The sequence below is a fragment of the Ctenopharyngodon idella genome, chromosome 16, assembly GCF_019924925.1.
Source record: "Ctenopharyngodon idella isolate HZGC_01 chromosome 16, HZGC01, whole genome shotgun sequence".
NCBI lineage: Eukaryota > Metazoa > Chordata > Actinopteri > Cypriniformes > Xenocyprididae > Ctenopharyngodon > Ctenopharyngodon idella.
This window is the reverse complement of record NC_067235.1, coordinates 28,940,164-28,960,483: the sequence shown is the minus strand read 5'-3', so window position 1 is coordinate 28,960,483 and position 20,320 is coordinate 28,940,164. Positions and strand designations below refer to the sequence as shown.

Genomic DNA, 20,320 nt, shown 5'->3' with positions numbered 1-20,320 from the left:
ACTTCCACAAACTTTTTTCCTGTTAAATATATGCATATATAATCTTATTACCTTTATATACAGTATCTCACAGAAGTGAGTACAGCCCTCACATTTTTGTAAATATTTTATTATATCTTTTCATGTGACAACACTGAAGAAATGACACTTTGCTACAATGTAAAGTAGTGAGTGTACAGCTTGTATAACAGTGTAAATTTGCTGTCCCCTCAAAATAACTCAACACACAGCCATTAACGTCTAAACCGCTGGCCACAAAAGTGAAAATGTCCAAATTGGGCCCAAATAGCCATTTTCTCTCCCCAGTGTCATGTGACTCGTTAGTGTTACAAGGTCTCAGGTGTGAATGGGGAGCAGGTGTGTTAAATTTGGTGTTAATCGCTCTCACTCTCTCATACTGGTCACTGGAAGTTCAACATGGCACCTCATGGCAAAGAACTCTCTGAGGATCTGAAAAAAAAGAATTGCTGCTCTACATAAAGATGGCGTAGGCTATAAGAAGATTGCCAAGACCCTGAAACTGAGCTGCAGCACAGTGGCCAAGACCATACAGCGGTTTAACAGGACAGGTTCCACTCAGAACAGGCCTCGCCATGGTCGACCAAAGAAGTTGAGTGCACGTGCTCACCCAGGTGAAAAAAAAAAAGTACACTTCTATAATGTACTTAAAGTGCTCTATTTTCGTGCACTAATTTTGTACTTAATATACTAAAAATTGTTCTTTAGTACTTTAGTTAAGAACATCCAAGTGTACTCAACTGTGCTATTTTGAGACGCTATGAAATATGAACTAAAATGTTCTTTTAATATACTATCTCTGTATTTAAAAAATATATTTAGTTACAACTTGTAGTACACTATGGGTTCAAATGTACTAAAAGTGTTAACTAAATAAATTTTTTAAATGCAGATATATATATATATATATATATATATATATATTTAAAAAAGACTAGCTTAGAATTATCATTCATTTTCATATAGCCTATATATTCTGTATATTCTTGAGTATTGTCTAATAAAGTAGGCCTATAGGCTATCTTTATAAAACATTTTTCATTTATTTCTTAAAGTAATTAATATTTGTATTATATTATCATATATAATATAAAAAATAAAAAATATTATCATGAACAAAATGTTTCAGTGCATCGAATAGACACGTGATTCAGATAGCCTACATCTGATTCGATGATTATGACCCGCTCAACAAAATGGTAACCTTTCTAAATGTAGCTATCAAAAAAAAAAAAAAAAAAAAAAAATTAAAATCACAATGATTCCAAAAAGTTGTCAGTGTTTGAATGACGTCTAATATAGGTATATTTATGTTTTATTAGGCTCATCGGCCACTTAAGTGTTAAGATCAAAACCAATATTGATTTAAAATTAAATAGGCCTATAATGCAACTATTGATAATGATAATAATAAGCCTCCGCGAAAATAAACAGTTCACGTGGCTTTTAGCGAAGAATAACGAAGAAGAAACGCTGTAATCTTTTGTGTTGTAGTCTTCTACATGTTGAAATTTGTTTAACAAATTCCTCCATTTTCAGTCGTGGTTAAACCTTCCCCCGGAAGGTGGCGCCATTTTCCCATTTTTTTTGTGTGTGGTCTGAACTGTATCGCTGCAGCCTGGAGTACTTCAAGTGGGAGGAAATTGAACCCTAAATTAACCTTTTGCCCAGGTAGACATCTTGATCTTGACATTTGCAGGCTGAAATACAAATCATCACATCACAATCCGTTTACGAGATACATTATGCAAAATTTGTAACAGTGATCATCAGTGAATATGTTTCTGGTACAGTGTTATCGACGTGATCTGAAATGTGCTATGCATCTTGGTAGAAAAAATAAAGAAGAGCTACTAGATTCGACATGTTGTTTTGAAAGGCAAATTTGGCTCGATCTGCTGCAGGTTCAGATCATTGTCTCAAAGCATCCAAATGGGACATAAATCAAAATTTGAATGTGCATAAAAGTTCAAAAACACAGATAAGACCCTTATCTAATACAGAGTCTCCGTGTAGGTGAAGTGATGTACTGATGTTGGAGTCATGATAACCTGACATGACCAGTCCTTAAGAGATACTGACCGACCTTCATTTGAATATGCATTTTTTTTTTCCCAAATGTGATCTAATTTGAGTTGCAAAAGTAAAATCTTAGATTTGCCTTATTTCAGCCTAATTATGCTACTGCCTACTTGGCTCACCTTGGAACAGATGCAGTTCGAAAACCACACCTCTGTAAATCAGGTGCATACTGATTTCACACTGATATTCTGTCATTCTTCAGACGTTCCAGCCATGAGACTGTACATCACTCTGGGTCTCATCACTGTTTCTTTCTCTGCAGGTATGCGCAGTTGCATGTGTATTCATTTTTATGATTCTTCCTTGATTAAATTATTACATATCTGTATTGATGAACAAATCCTAATTTAATTTAATTAAATATGCATCTTTGTAATGCTAATACATGAAACAAATGTCATTTTATTTATGTTTTATGACATTCTCTTTATCTTTCAGTATTCGCACTGAGATGCCACCAGTGCAAATACAATTCATCTGTAGAATGCAGGCAAAATCTAACAAAATGTCCTCTTCAGTGTGGCTCCATCACCATTTACAACGGTAAGCATTGCATGATTATGAACATTATTAAAGAGATTTATTAGTCAGTCTTCATATAGTTTTTTTATGGTCTTTGCAGATGACAGTACATTAGACAGAAGTGAGAAGAACTGTACAGATCCTGCCCTGTGCGTTACTGATGCCACACATTTTGGACAAAACAAAACGACTTTTGATCCCCAGTGCTGTGACACAGACCTCTGCAACACTGAAGAGGCACCAGGTATATGAAAAAAGTTTCTTTTTCAGACATTTTACAATGGTGGGATTTCATATTTTAGTGTATTAATTTAAAGGGATAGTTCACCCAAAAATGAAAATTCTGTCATCATTTACTCACCCTCAAGTTGTTCCAAACTTGTATGAATTTCTTTGTTCTGCTGTACACAAAAGAAGATATTTTGAAGAATGTGCGTAACCAAACAGTTGATGGTTCCATAGTATTTTTTTTCCATACTATGGAAGTCAATGGGACCCATCCATTGTTTGGTTACCCATATAGATGACAGAATTTTAATTTTTTTGGTTGAACTATCCCTTTAATAGCAGTGATAAGTCTCAATTCACTTCTGTTTTGATTAGTCTCTACTTTGCATTAACTACTACTCTTATTCATTCTTTCATATAATAATTTATATAGCATTGCTGCGATATTCCATTGGGACAATGTGTTACACCTGTGACATTTTCAATAAAGACTGCTCACAAATTGTGACGTGTTCAGGTGACCAGACAAAGTGCTTCAGTTCAAAAGGTGATTACAGTCTCCACACAAAATCTATGATGTTCTGCATGAACAGAATTGTTGCTTTTAAATACAAATGAATGACAGTCCTCTTGTTTGCTGTTTCCCCTCATGACAATTTCCTTTTTTTCCAGTTAACATAATTGGCATGAATACGAAAGGATGTGCAAGTGATATTTTATGTGGGAACAATCTATTAAATACCCTGGGGTCTATATCTGGTACTCAGATGACATGCTGTGAGGGAATCCTGTGTAACAGCGGTCAGAGCTTGAAACAAAGTCTCTTCCCGCTGCTGGTGCCACTTCTCTCCCCTACTTTTCCTCTGAAATGTGTCCTGTTTTTGGTTCTCTGGACTTTTTGTGCTTTATCAACATACAGTAAGACACATGAAGTATGTAGCTACATAATCATGAATCATGTTGGTGCCACTTCTGTTTTGTGTTCTGGTTTTGGTGAAGGAAAACTTTTTTTGCTGACCATTCTTTTATTTCTGATTAACTACTTTACTATAACGTATCCAGATGTATTTAAAATTAAGATGCCTTTTATTTAGGAGGGGGTAGATTGGCTAAACACTATAAGGAAAGTAAATATAATAACACTATATTGCGTAAATTATCAATGATAATTATCTGTACTCATGTATTCTGTTTATGTGTGTTTCTTTAAATACAATCACTTTTATTACCAGGTTATTAATTTGATTAAAACTTAAACACTATTTTCTTTTTTACTTTGACCAATGCCTTTATAATTTTTTTTAAAATGCCTCTTTTCATTTTTTTTTTTTTTTTGCTTTACTCTGTCTTTGTCAAACTTAATTATAAAAAATCATCATAAAAATATGAATTATATCATGTTGAAAACATTTATGATTTGAACAAAGAATGAAATAAACCATATTGAAGCAATGGTCAATTGTCATTAATTTTTTTTTTTCCACAATACAACTGTCCCTCAGTTTTAGTGCAATTTCTTCCATAACCAACAACTGTGCTTCCGTATATTTTTTTTTAAATGTTAGTGTCCTTGGTCCTCAAGAAGACAGCAGTGTCCGTGAAGAGCATGATTGAAATGAGATAGCCTACTTGTTAACAGACTTACCTTGAAAGGGACATTAAATTTGGCTGCAGGACGGAGGAGCAAGGGAACGAAGCAATTTGACTATTGAGAAACACCCCTGTCAAGCACAGGAGGCTAAATGAAATGTTCATTCCACATGTGTAACCAATCACAGTCAGAGAGGTAACCATTCAAGCCAATCAACTTTCAGTATAATGTGTCACCAAACATGCTTGTTGTAAAGACAACAGGTGAACATAAACTTAATATCGATAAAATACAAATCAGTGAAGGGTCTGACAAGTGAGATCGAATGGTATAAATTAATTTTCACGTAGATGAGTAGATGTTAGAGTGAATAGGGTTCTCCGTTCATGTAAAAATGTTTAGTTAATGTTGCCTTCACATGCTATAGGAAATTTGATAAATCCCACTTCTTAAATCGTGATTACGAGCTTATCACATTCAAATTTCGACATGAGAGGGCGTCCATGTGTAATTTTTTACTTGGGGAAACTCGTATTTACCGAGAGCATCTCGGAATTATCGTAAATACGAGTTTCCTAGGTTAAAATTGCACACGAAAGCCCTCCCATTTCGAAACTTGAATGCGATGAGCTCGTAATCACGACTTCAGAAGTGGGAGATATCAAATTTCCGATAGCACGTGTTTTTCCAACCTTGTGAAAGTGTACTGGAACGGCAGTCAAACCCGTGACTTCCCACCCGTAAACTCGTACTAGATCGATATACTCCCAGTTCCGCTCTCTGACGTCACATAGCCCGCGAAACAACAATGGCGGCCCCGATGCGGTATTTTTGCAAGTGCACGGTAAAATAAAAGGTATAACAGTTTCTCTTGTCTTATGCGCCGTTTTTCCTCCTCCGTTTCCCTCAAGTAAGAAGGGAGTAAGCACCTTTGGCGATAGAAATAATTGGAAATGAGCATAAGTCCCGTATGGCCCGCCATGCTGGTTTGTTTACACTCAGGCAGTTTGGTGACTTGCCTGGAAGCTACAAAGTCGTGAGTCGTGGTTTGAAGTCGTGACTTAAGGGCTCAAAAACCTGCCTGGAACACAGCATAAGTCTGTAGCCATATGACGCTGCGTAATTTGTTCCTTTGATTTACTGTATTGACAAGTGTTCTTTTTATTATTATAAATTATAACGCGTCATTTATCATGTAGACAATTTATTTGTGTAGCCTACATGAGAATTGTTATCACAAAATAAATTAAAAATCAAACCCGCTGTGGTTTTTTAATTAATTCGATCAATATGATTGACATACAGTATTAGCCTTCCATACAAAAAAAAAGAAAGAAAAGAAAACCTCAGCGGCCGCCACTGATTGTGAACTCAAATTGGCCTACTGTAGTCTAATTAAAGTATTTTTTGTATGACCACACGGTGGTGCTGTTTGTCCAGGTAGATGAGTTACTTCATATGTTGTTTTCAGCTCTTACTGAAAAGTCATTTCTGCTATGCAGTTCCTTTTGAAGTCTGTTGTTTTTTTTTTTTTAAATGTGCTTTTGGTGTAAGTTAATGACCAGACGTGCTCAGACACTTAACTTTATTAATTATTACACGATTATGTATACACAATGGCAAGAAATTTAACAGGAAGGGGGAAAAAGAGCTAAAGCCATTGATCAGTGAGGGATTGGGTTTACATGAGGGTGTCAATGGCTTTTTAAAATGGATTTTAAAGGGAAATTGATGATATAGGAAAAGCTATACATTTATCACCAGCTTTGTTTGCCATATTTTGTTTTAAACATTTTGATTAAAGATAGATAGATGTTTGTTTATTTACTTATTTATTTATGAAAAAAAACTGGGATGTATTTTTTTTTTTTTTTTATTTGTACTTTTTTTTTTTCCATATTAGAGGCTAGTGCAGCACATGGACAACATCCTCAAACTAAAATATTGAAAGTATTTCAAATGCACCCCTATGTTTGCTTAATTATGATATTGGCATAAAACATAACTAACTAATATGTTTTCCTATCTTTAAAGTGTGTAGGTTTAATATTCCATCCAATATAGTGCCTACAACCCCTTCAGCCATGACTTATTCACGATATAGCACTAGCCTCGAGTACCTTATTGCTTTTATAAAACGGTTTCCACACAATACAAATATTAAAGCCAAGAAAATGTAACAATGCAACTTTCATGAAGTAAACTCTTACTAAAAGCCTTCCTTCCGCCGGAAAAAAATAGTCCCTGACTGTGAACAGCAACAGAAGTTACATTATTACGCCATTAGATGGCGGCAAAGACTGTCTTTATGAGTGTGTCAGTCAGAAGCGAAGACTTTTACATTGAAAAGACTGAATTGTTGTGAACACGGAACAAGACGCAACTGACAAATGCTTTGACTAGCGCTGTCAGTCACGGGAAAACCCCTTAACTGTTAAAAGGACAAGATAATACATCGGACATTTCAACAGATTATTTATTATGAACATGGGACTAACCTGAAGGAAAATGCTAAATCTGAATACAGGTAATAAACTCGCTCACTCGATCTCTTTCTCACAATACTCTTCTACATAATACAGTAAGCTTCAATGAACAATATAAATTGAGAACATACAGTTTACATTGCTAAGAGTGGTTGCTAAGGGTGTTGTGTAGTGATACACAGAACCGTTGGGTGAAGCAGTCATAGCCGTGTTTAATCATGAATAAAACACAGCTACTGACCAATCAGAATCAAGGACAGGCACTAACCGTTTTATAATAAGACATGAATGCATAGTAGGAAAGATGCAGGAATTTTTCTCATGCTCACTCAGGGGAAATTCTTCATGTATATAGCATGTCATGCCATTTCATGTCATGTGTCTTTAGGCTACATAGCTGCACCAAAAAGTTTTATCCAGTTGTGCTGTTGCTGTATTCATTGGTTCATTTGCAATGGCAACATTGTTTTTTCTTGCAATGATTTGACGGAGTGCACGAATAATGACTATAATGATTTATTTTGTTGTTGTTGTTGGTTCCGTCGGGTCTTTTTGTTGTTGCACAGGAATATCCTCAGAGCTGTGAATTGCATCAGCCGGTTCAGGGAAAGTCTTTTCACTGTCACAGCATCTTGTGCAGCTTACTTTGTCTTTGCTGCGTTAAAAAATAGAAAACTGACATGCACGAGAGACACAAAGATGCATGTGCTGGAAAGATAAGCAAGCCTTTAGGGTTTATAAGTACCTAACCTCTCTCTGTCTCTCTCTTTATCTTTATTTTTTCTCTCACTCATTTTCTCCCTCACACACATACACACGCCGAACAATTCTGCATGCCTTAAGAGGATTTACAGGGTGATTTGAAGTGTAATCAGAGTATGAAATATTAAGAAAGCCAGGGCATCTACACTGCGCCTCTGCAGACAGGGATAAGAATTTACTTTCCCTCGTCAAGTCTAGAAGAGTTCAGAAAGTGTTGTTTGTTTATCGAAGCGGTTGTGTTCATATAACATGATCATCAACTTCCAGATGTGACTGACGCCTCTGCTGTTTTGAAAGTATCTTTCATATTACATAGCATTATATAGCATACTAACCTACTAGTCTTACTATTTCTATCATACTGTTGAGTGGATTTGTAAACAACTCTGATTGACCATTGTGTTGACGCGCTCATCGGATATGTCTGTGATTGGCTTCAATGATCAACGCTGTAAAAACGTAGTAAAAAGATACACAGATACACACGGGAGCATTTGAAAGCAGGCATCTATCGCGGACCAGTCTGCTGATAGACGCCTGCTTTCAAGCGCTTCCGCTTGCGCTTTTAAAATGCTTTCAAATTGAAACACTTCCATGTTCTTTCAAACGCTGCCGCGCATTGATCATTGAAGCCAAACACAGACATATATCCGATGAGCACGTCAACACAATGGCCAATCAGAGGTGTTTACGAATCCACTCAACAGTGCTTTATTAAAATTTCAGTACCGATAGGCAACTGACAAATCTACTCGCAACAGCTTGTCTGTAGCAGTAGCAAGTCCATACTTGATCTGCAGCAGAAGCGTAGCAGATGAAGGGCCCTATCATACACCCGGCGCAATGCGACACCAGGCACGACACAAGTGTTTTTTGATAGTTTCAGCCTGAAGCAGTTATCATTGTCCTGTCCAGCGCCCACATTGTTTAAATAGCAAACGCACTCGAGCCCATCTGTTCACCATGGGTGTTCAGGTGCATTGTTGGTGTGTTGCTATTTTGAGGCAACTAAAAACGACTGCACCATTGACCAACAAAAACCTGGTCTAGAGTCAATGGTAGGGCTGGGTAAAAAAAATATTGATTTCTCGATTTTAATCGATTCTCATTTTTACGAACCGATATTGATTCTTAAATCCCAAGAATTGATTAGTCTAGTCTGTTTTCAGTTGATGAATGAACAGAACATGTAACGCCTCAGTTAAAGAGAAGCGGCAGCGTGGAGCGCATGAACATCCTCTCCTCTGCTTTAATACCAGTTACAGCGCAAAATAAACATGAATAAACATTTGAAGGTATGTTAAAATACACAGTACAACTTACCGAAATCCATATCATGTCTCTTGTAATAGCTCAATCAGTGTTTCAACCTCGGAAAGATGTCAATAAAACAGCTTGTAACAATGTCACGTAACGTCACATTTACTTCAGAAAATCATATTCAGTGACCATAAACTCATTAGTCAGCTAGAAAAGTGAACTCTAGAAAGCAGCATTCTGATACAGCTATGCACTGTTGCATATTCATTATAATGTTCTTCAATATTTAATGCATTAATTTTAACCTTCAGTATTATAGTAAAGTAGTACCAACTGACTCCCATGTGTAGTTTACAGCATTAGTTGAAAGATATACTGATATACTACATCCAAAATAATCAATATTTATTTATTTATTTATTTATTTATTTTTAAATTTTATTAAAGGGCGCGTTAGTAATATGTGCCTATAGGCGGGTGCACAACGCGCGTACACTCTGCTTGTTACACACACAGGGTTAGGCAGCAGCACATTAACATGCCAAATATTAAAAATAGAAGGATTACAATGTAAAAGATTATTATTGTGTACATACATCAGAATGACCTATTTGCAGTAATGACTAATGAATTTGCCAAATTATTTGACCAATTGTGGCAGTACACACATGTATTTAAACTGACTCATCAGGTTGAGGGTGTCTATATTCCGCCAAATAAATAGCGCACATGGCTTTTAAAGGGAATGGGAGATGAGACTCTGATTGGTTTATTGCACGTTACGCCCAAAACACACCCATGACTCATTAAGAGAATAGGTACAACCCTTTTGGACCATTTTTTCCATCGTTAAACTGGCAAAAGTGGATTCAGACACGCCCTAAATGTACCTGCGCCATGCACTTCAGACCATGCGCTTAGATCATTAAAATAGGGCCCCTAGTCTGTCTAACATTACATTTTTTTTTAAAAAACATTAGCTGAAAAGGAAGATGGAGTTATTATATTTTGATAAAATATTATGAATGCATATTTTTTAATGAATTTAAAGTAACATGCACCAATGATTTATTCACATGTGTATTAAGTAAACAGAGTAAAACATTATTTTCATGTTGACTTTAAATTGTATTTAACCTAGAATATTCCTTCTATGAAGTACTACTGTGAATACGTGCATGAATGCCAGCAGATGGCAATATTTATCTGTATTACAGTGGATTGAGAGAGAAAGGCTCAATCATAATCCTAAATTACACAAAAGACTCAAATGGCAAGAAAATTCATATCTGATTTTTTTTTAATGGTCAATTGCTATTTTAGATATAACCCATGCTGTTAATACATGAATGAACTAGTAAAAGCTTCTACAACTAGGTCTGTATTTGCAATGGAAATCGTACATTGTTAAATACCCAATTATGTTGTATTTTTCATTGGTTCTTCAAAGCTGGTATTTCAAGTGATGTACACATGAGTGAATCAAAACAACACAGCATGTATTCATATGCCGCGGTAGAATGAAGCATGTTTGTGCTGTATGTGTCTCGAATGTCGCAGGGTTTGAATATGTCACAAAGTGGCATGTCAAGCACCAGTGCAGAGACTCAGAGAACGTAAAGCTTCCAACAATGGGAGGCGGAAAATGTGAAGGGGAACAATTAAATTACGCCTTGCATGAAGTTTGCTTTTCATTTTGTGAGGCAAATTTAGTGCCATGCTTAATCATTATGCTGTCGAACACGATTTGCAAAAATATTCAAGAGCTTTGCGTGCCTCACTGCCCTTTCTGTATTGAAAAATAATGGGGCTCTATCCAATTAAAAACTGCATTTAAATCAAGAAAGTATTACATGCTCTTTAACAGTATCTCTCCGCTGAAGCTTTTCAGATGCTGACTGTATGCACAAGAAGGACTCTAGCAGACCTGTGTTTCTCTCAGGGTGTGTTATTGTGCTGAGTTTTGTTTTATGATTGAGGACGAAGCTATGGGTGTCTTTATAATGAAATACATTTTCGCTGCCACTTGCGCAGGTGACTTTTATAGCAGTGGTTCTCAACTGGACCCAGATTTTACTCACAGTATCCAAACTATTTATAATTATGAACAAAAAATCCCTTTAAAAGCAAATATTTGAAATATATATGAACTGCATAGGTCCAACAAATTATTAACATAGCATGGGCTAAACAGAAAAATGAATACCTTTTCTGTCCAAATATCTTTCAATGTTTTCCCATTCACCGTACAAACCATGTGGTTGCAATTGAACTTTTTTTTTTTAATGTAGCCTGGGCATATATATAACTTACATAGATTTGTTGATGGTTTTCAAGAATTTGGAGTCACATGACATGTTCATTCAGCTTCTACCAAGTGAAAGATGAAATTGCAAAATACATTTTGATGGAATGCACAGTCTTTAACATCACTAACATCAAATATTATGGGAAGATATGGTAAACATTTTCCCATTTCTTTTTAAAATTAGTTATTTTGAATTATTTTGCAATGAAAACATAATATATATGGTTACTGCATATATACTTCCTTTTATTATTTGCATTTTAGCATTTTTTCAAGAACAGACCTATAAATTACAACCCACCAGTTGAGAACCACTGCTTTAGAGTTTATGTGACACATTTAGATTAATGCTATATTGATTATAATACACACAAAAAATATAAACGCATACTTATACAGGTTACATTTCAGGACCAATTTGGATTGTCAATTTATATCTCTTGGATCTACATAGCAATTGTCTCTGGCATGCCTCAGTTTTTAATGTTTGCATGCCTGGAAAAATATTATCAAATTTTTTATTCTTCTGTATGAAGAAACATCTTCTATAAATGCACTTAACCAGATTTTACTGCTGCTTCATTGCATTTTCTTTAATTGATTGCTCACTAGCAGGCCCTACCTCTTTTTACTTATTATTCACACCCTAGAAGTGTCATGAATACCTATGACATGTTTACTTGTGCAATAACTATGAATTCTTGTTATGTTCCTTTTCAGGAAGGCAGTATTTAGAGTTTTTGCACTGATTTCATTGTTTGTCGGTTTAGTGACCAACAGTTTATCTCAAATATGTCATATTTTAATGTTTTTGAAGAATGTGGGGTGAGTGCATATATAGTGAGACACTGTACCTTTAATCATGTGTATATTCTTTACTTAAAAATCTGCTAATCTACTGTTATAGGATGACACTGATATACCCATTTGTATTAACAATGTCAAATTATCATCAGAATGTGTCATGCTTTGCCTGTATATTCATACTTTGCCCTGCATGCAAATCATAAAACCCAAAACACATGCTTTTGGATTTTGTGAACCTTCTGAATCTGCTGCTCGTCGGTGTAATTAAAAGATTTGCAAACACGTGTCAGTCGATAATCGCACACAAACTGCTTGCTGCCGTCCCCAGCTGCATTACGTTCCAGAAATCACTTACTGCAGCAATCTGATGTTTATTTCGAATGAATAAATCTACTTACCACTGAAGGCATTAATTGATATTTTAATGCTATTCTTATAATTGAAGTTGGAGAAATCCAAGAACAAAAGACACAGTGAATACAAATACTGATCATTGTAATACACACACATTTATTTCTATTATTGTCTCTCTGGTGAAATGAGCATCTCCATTTGTGTCTGGATGCACCAGTGTTGAATAGCTAGATGGCATCATTGAGCAACTGAATGAGCTTGTTCTCTCTCTCTCTCTCTCTCTCTCTCTCTGTGTGCAAGTAATTTGAATTGTGCGGTTTTGCTTCAACCCAGATCTGTACATTTTATCCGCAAAGACAGATATTTGCAGGACCCTTGTGACATCCTCGCTTACTGATGCATTTCTGAAATATTTTAAATGGCAAGGTTATAAAAGTAGAAGAGGATTGTGGGTCAATGGTCTTCTGAAATCAGAGAGCAGCGCAATAACATCCTGTTTAGAACAGAAAGGCTGATATTTGCTCTTATCGGCCGAAAATCAAAGAGGACATTTTCCGTGTCTCAAGTTCTTCGTGATGTTAATATTCTCCTTTCACAGGAGGTAAAACATGACCTGGGCCAGCTCTACCCCAAATGTCACTGAGTTCAAGAAAGAGGATAAAAGCTGGAAGAGCTATTCTACACTGGGAACAAGAGTTCTCATGCATCTGATTTTACCAAAAAAAAAAAAAAAAAGAAAGAAATTTCATACTGAATCAGTTATTTTTGTGAGGTAAACATGCTCAAATTTTTAATCAAATCTGAATTAAATATTATGAAGATCCAAAAATCTGAAACCACTAGTGAAAATGCTTTTATTTTGCATTTTAATAATTTAGTGGAAAAAAAATCTAAGCAAATCATTTTAAGTAAAAGTTGAGTGACCCCAAAATGTACAGTAGTCAACATTTGAAGTGGATCAAAACCTTTCATCAAAGTTGTCCTAAAACCTTCTTCTTAGGACAACTTAGTTCTTAGGACAAATTTGATTAACTTTTTTGATCCACTTCAAATGTTGACTACTATATTTGGACTACTGTCAAATGGATTAATTGCGATTAATCGCATCTACAGCAACATAAAAGTTTGTGAATATATGTGTGTGTGTCTATATATATATATGCACACTATATTGCCAAAAGTTTTGGGACGCCTGCCTTTATGTGAACATGAACTTTAATGACATCCCATTCTTAATCCGTAAGGTTTAATATGGAGTTGGCCCACCCTTTGCAGCTATAACAGCCTCAACTCTTCTGGGAAGGCTTTCCACAAGGTTTAGGAGTGTGTTTATGGGAATTTTTGACCATTCTTCTAGAAGCGCATTTGTGAGGTCAGGCAGTGATGTTGGCGAGAAGGCCTGGCTCGCAGTCTCCGCTCTAATTCATCCCAAAGGTGTTCTATCGGGTTGAGGTCAGGACTCTGTGCAGGCCAGTCAAGTTCCTCCACACCAAACTCGCTCATCCATGTCTTTATGGACCTTGCTTTGTGCACTGGTGCACAGTCATGTTGGAACAGGAAGGGGCCATCCCTAAACTGTTCCCACAAAGTTGGGAGCATGAAATTGTCCAAAATGTCTTGGTATGCTGAAGCATTAAGAGTTCCTTTCACTGGAACTAAGGGGTCAAACCCAACCCCTGAAAAACAACCCCACACCATAATCCCCCCTCCACCAAACTTTACACTTGGCACAATGCAGTCAGGCAAGTACCGTTCTCCTGGCAACCGCCAAACCCAGACTTGTCCGTCGGATTGCCAGACTGAGAAGCGTGATTTGTCACTCCAGAAAACACGTCTCCACTGCTCTAGAGTCCAGTGGTGGCGTGCTTTACACCACTGCATCCCACGCTTTGCACTTGGTGATGTAAGGCTTGGATGCAGCTGTTCGGCCATGGAAACCCTTTCCATGAAGCTCTCTACGCACTGTTCTTGAGCTAATCTGAAGGCCACACGAAGTTTGGAGGTCTGTAGCTATTGACTCTGCAGAAAGTTGGCGACTTCTGCGCACTGTGCGCCTCAGCATGCGCTGACCCCGCTCTGTGATTTTACGTGGCCTACCACTTCGTGGCTGAGTTGCTGTTGTTCCCAATTGCTTTGTTATTACTTTGTTATGATACCACTAACAGTTGACCAGGGAATTTCACTTATTGCACAGGTGGCAACCTATCATGGTACCACACTTGAATTTACTGAGCTCCTGAGAGCGACCCATTCTTTCACAAATGTTTGTAGAAGCAGTCTGCATGCCTAGGTGCTTGATTTTTTTATACACCTGTGGCCATGGAAGTGATTGGAACACCTGAATTCAATGATTTGGAGGGATGTCGCAATACTTTTGGCAATATAGTGTGTGTATATATAATATATATAAATACACACACACACACACTTATGTTAGATGTGATTAATTGTGATTAATAGTTTTGACAGCACTAATTTGGACACTTAAACTGTAATTTAAAATGTCATTGCATTATATAAAAAAATGTCAAACCAAGTGGCATTTATTTAAAAATATTGTAAAAGCATTGATTTGAAATGTAATCCAATTTGTCCATTTTTAAGTTTGTTATAGTTTATAGTTTTTTGTACATTTTTGGACATCCTGTGTTTATCTCTAATGACCCTAAAATGTATTTGGACTAGTGCTGTCAAATCAATTAATTGCAATTAATCGCATCTACAGTAACATAAAAGTTTGTAAATATATATGTGTTTGTGTCTATATCTATCTATCTATCTATCTATCTATATATATACACACACACACACACACATACACACTTTTATGTTAGATGTGATTAATTGCGATTAATCGATTTGACAGCACTAATTTGGACACTTAAGCTGTAATTTAAAATGTCATTGCATTATATACAAAGTGTCAAACCAAAGGGCATTTATTTAAAAATATTGTAAAAGCATTGTTTGCATTTGAAATGCAATCCAATTTGAGCATTTTTAAGTTTGTTTTAAATGTCAAAATGCTTTTTGGAACAATTGTACATCCCATGTTTTTCTTTAATGACAGCAGCACTTGGGTTGGCATGCCTTTGACTCCACAAGTTTATGCAAAACCCAATGATCCATGTTATTCCGTCATGTTGTGCTTCAATGGAAGCAACAAAATCTGACCTTTTACATGGTCAACGACACTAATTTGCTGACATTTCATTAGTAACCTAGAAATTCTAAATATTTTTTCTTCATTTCACCTTATCTTCTTTGTTTTAAATTTTTGTCTCTCTGCTTATTTCCAGGTTTAAATGGAAAAAAGACAAGAGAAACAGATTTTCAATGTGATGTCATGCATTTGGACCCCACTGCATATAATATCTTATATGACACTGAAAACTTAATTTCACTGTCACAATTGTCTGAAATGTTTACCATCTTTATTCCCTAAGCCCTAAGCCCTACACTGCAGGAACTCACAGGCATCATGGCAGCCAGCCCTTATCAGAGAGAACAATTACTGCCTCATCCGCTCTGACTATCAGCCCTGATGATCTGCACAGATTCACTTGACAGCTAAATAAATATGTAAAGGTGCAGTGCTGGAGATCCTGCAGATAGTTACAAGCTCTCTGAGGAAAACTACAGCGCCAGAGGAGATGATAATGATTGTGAGAACGCACACTAAATTAATCTCTCTCTTATCGCTCCATCTTCAAGCTGATAGATGTGTTACGAGTGTATGATTTTGTATGCCATTGTTTTGATAGCAAAAAAAAAATACTACCAGGTTAGATGATATCTCTTAATACATGCTGAAAAAGAGGCAAATATTTGCAGTAATTAATTTTGCATTTTTTTAATTTCATCTTCTTTTGTGTTCCATGGAAGAAGGAAAGTCATATGGGTGAGTCATGCATGCAGACGAGTAAATAATGACAAAATGTATAATTTTTTCGGCGAATTGTTCCGTTGAAACAGAAGTTGTGATATGTTGCGTCCGAAATCGCGTACTGTTGAGTAGGTACTACATTTGATACAACATACCGCTATGTTTTTACCGTCACGTGACCTACCAGCAGTTACGTCCCTTCAACTCCATTCATAAATCCTCTCCCGTGGCCTCATGGGATAGTGAAGTGTCCATCATATGCGCGCTTCAGAATCTCGCCGGAAGTAGTAAGTCATCCGGGTACTTTTCGCCTACTGTTTTTCGAATACTATGAATTCGGACAGACTTATGTTCGCATACTGTTTTTCACGTACTATAAAGTAGAGTAGTATTCGATTTCGGACGCAGCAATAGTCTTCCCTTTTGTGACGTATATCTCAGTGAAACGGCTTCTTGAACACGAAAAAATGTAGGACGGGACTTGATTTAGTCCATTGGGTCAGAGTTTGCCTTAACACGTTACCACTTAAAATAAAGAACATGCGTTCACTCAGTGGCGCAAAAATGGGGTATGCAGTATATGCAGTGCATAGGGGCGCCGCACGGAGGGGGGCGCCATTGTGCCAAAACGTCTTTGAAAATCTTTTTGAATAAAACGTTTAAAATAAATTTAAAAATTATGTTTGTTGAAAAATAATGTTTGTTTAGCATTTTAAATTCAAGTGATATCAACTGCTCACCATTTCGACAAGAGCCGTTGCTCTGTTACGGAAAGTCACATGTCCAAAATGGACAGAGGAGGGAAGAACAGAAAACGCAAAAAAGAAAATGAAAATGAAAAACAGTGTCTTAAAATGAGGACATCGATGTCCATGTGGATAACAAGAAATTGGTAAGCATAACCTATATCACTGTAAGTCTTTGATGTCTTACACCGGTCGGTCTGCGTGTAGCGCCGCTTCAAGTCTTTTATGAATAATCCGCTGAAACACTTTTGTTACATTCAAAACGCAGATTCAGAAATGAAACACTGCTGTGTGTTGCGTGGAGACGAACAGTTCTGCTTTGTCTTTATAGTTTCATTGGCAAAATTGAACAAACCAGACAATATTTTGTCTAAAATAACACAATATAAACTTATTTTAAACTTACGTATAAAATAAGTATTGCATGTTGCACTCATTTTATTAGGGACAAAAACAGCACTCGTGTAATATTGAAATCCGTTACTTTTGTGATACTGTGTACTTTAGTGAGTTGTTGACCTGCATTATATTCCTCATCAGATGACCTACATAGGTTTGGGGCGGGGCAAGTGCATTAAAAAATGTAAAGTTTTTTTTTTTTATCGTAATTAATTAATCTAATTAACGTGTTAAATCGACAGTAAAATGCAGGAAGTTTTCTGTGTGTGAGGGTTAGGGGATATAGAGTGGCAAGAAAATTGAAAAATGTGAGAAAATGTGAATCCTTTGGATTTTCTGGATTAATTGATCATATCAATTGCTCAATGTCATATTCATTAAAGTCACAAGTAGACAAAACACAATGTAGGCTAGGGGGGCGCCAACCATGATCTTGCATACCCCTCAGCAAATGTGCAGTTGCGCCCCTGCGTTCACTACGTATTGGATTTAATGCATTACTTCATTCACCGCTCTACAGGCTGCAGCGAGGACAGTCTCGCACTCCTGCACATGTAACGTTAACGTGATTCAAAGCCCCGCTGTTCTTAAGGTGAGGGTGTTTTTCGTTCTTCGCTCAGAAGTAAAAAGTTGGAAACACCTTTGCAGCGATATACTGTTTAAGAACATCCCGACGCCGTCCACGTTTTGATGAATATGTAAATCTTTCCTCTCAGTAACAAAAACGACAGTGGTGAGAAAGCGACCGTTAAGAAAACATTTTTGAGTTCTGCGAAGCATCATGTCGACAACTGAGGTAATTAAAGTTACGCTGTTATGATAGTTTGATTATAAAGTGTATACATGCTATGTGTGACTATAGTTCGAATGAATCCCTTTTCAGAATAGCTTCGGCATTATCCTGAATGTATTGTAAAAAGCGGTGTCATAGAATGGAAGAGGCTCTCGGGAGCGCGCGTAACCGTCACATCCTTTGGATTTTCCCGGCGAAACCGTCCCGTAAAAAATACTCTTTAGGCTTTCAAAGACAACCTAGGAAGTCGGGGAATGTCTCATTTTTTAAGTTTTGTTTCAAACTGTTCGCACATTGGCAATACAAAAAGCAATTAATACATGGAAAATTCTTACATATAGCCCCTTTAATAAGACAACAACAACAAAAAACATTCATTGTGCTTCCCTCTTTCAGCTTTACCAAAATATTAGCCATGACCTCAAAATCAGAGGTTTCTATATAAAATGTCATAAAGCATGCAGACATGTAAGCTCTAATACTTTGGGTTGGCGCCTGCTCCCCATTTCCCAGCATGCTTTGAAACGTGTAAGATCTTCTCAATCACTTTTCAGCCCAGCGTTGATATTAGCTGCTGTGCTTGGCGACACAATAAGAGAGCGAGACGGTCATGGGAGGGATCAGCTTTTTTCCACCCAAATAAAAGCAACGGAAACAAAGCATCATCGCTATATTTAACCAAATCTGCAGCTTACTGCGACAAGCACATGATAATGATATCCTCTTAACAAGCGTCTGCCACTGAATGACAGCCAATGGCGCTGAGGCAGTCAGCACAAGATGGTGTAAGAAAAACGGCTTCAACCACAGTGATGCTACAGCACCAGACTTACAGGAATGTATAGATGACATACTATTACCCTTGCTGTGAATAATTATTGTACCATTTGTATAGTTTATAGTTAAATTTACACATAGACAAGAAGTAGCCTAACCATATTTTGTTTTTGCCTTGAATGAAGGACAAATGTGAGTCTTACACATGCTCAGAAAAATGCCAAAAAATTATACCGTTACCACAGTAACAGAAATACTTAAAATCAAATGGACTATTGTAGCCAATATTTGTTTGTGTGATTATACTTATTTAGATTATGCATCATTAGCTTAGCATCATGCTAATGGAAAACTATTGAAATCATCTCTAAATCAAATCTGTTGTGCATTTCTTCTGAGTAGCATTTGTATGATTTCTGAAGGATCATGTGACACTGAAGACTGGACTAATGATGCTGAAAATTTAGCTTTGCCATAACAGGAATAAATGACATTTCAAAAAAATAAAATAAATTTATTATATAATTTTTTTTTTTTTTTTTTTTTTCAGTTGTAGTAACATTTCACAATTTTACTGTAATTTTGGTCAAATAAATGCAGCCTTGGTGAGCATAAGAGATTTAATTTTAAAAACATACAAAAAAAAATCTCAGACTTTTAAACTGTGGTTTACGTACATGCATTCAGGTTTAGACAGGAGTCTTCACTTCTGCGACTGTCGTAACAAACTTCCAACAAACTTTTACTGAACATTACCTGAGACCCTTTTCTCCATCTCTAAAAATAGACTCCTCTTTCATAAGTGTCTTTTTGTTGTTCTGCCAAATCTTAATTAGCGATTAGTCAGAATTATTCTCAAACTGCCCGATTCTTGTGCAGAGCTGTAGATAGTGTGGTGTTTTAATTAAGCAGAGGTCAGATGAATTAGTCAGCAGGAGACGGGCGGAGTGATGCCGTAGTTAGCGGGAATGCACTCCAGGAAGGGTGTGACTTCACCATCCCACATCAGTGCCCAGGATCTGCATCTGTTATTCCAAAGAGTATTTGGGAAAGAAAAGAACGAATAAGATGGTGAGGAAAGAGAATGAAAATGGAGAAAGCTGGTGGTTAACATGTTAAAAGACTAGCTTGAATTCCCATAGTGGTTCAGGCTGGTTTATGCTGGCCTGGCTGGTGCAGACCAGTGCTTTTTTTAGTATTATTTATATACTATAATATTATTTATTAGTATAGCTTTTATTTTTTCAGATTTAATTTTAATTCTATTTTGGTAATTTTGTTATGTGCTTTTGTCATTTTTA

General features: G+C 36.4%; 1 long non-coding RNA gene across 2 annotated transcripts; it reads left to right on the top strand.

Moving 5' to 3' along the window:
- The first annotated feature begins 255 nt into the window (after window positions 1–255).
- LOC127497306 (uncharacterized) lies at window positions 256–4,587 on the top strand. 2 transcript variants are annotated; one of them, XR_007925503.1, is made up of 6 exons: window positions 256–632; window positions 2,303–2,362; window positions 2,539–2,643; window positions 2,723–2,866; window positions 3,284–3,397; window positions 3,523–4,587. It is a non-coding gene; the product is annotated as an uncharacterized LOC127497306 (long non-coding RNA). The 2 variants fall into 2 exon arrangements; XR_007925502.1 differs by lacking the exon at window positions 256–632 and adding an exon at window positions 1,590–1,689.
- The last annotated feature ends 15,733 nt before the right edge of the window (window positions 4,588–20,320 follow it).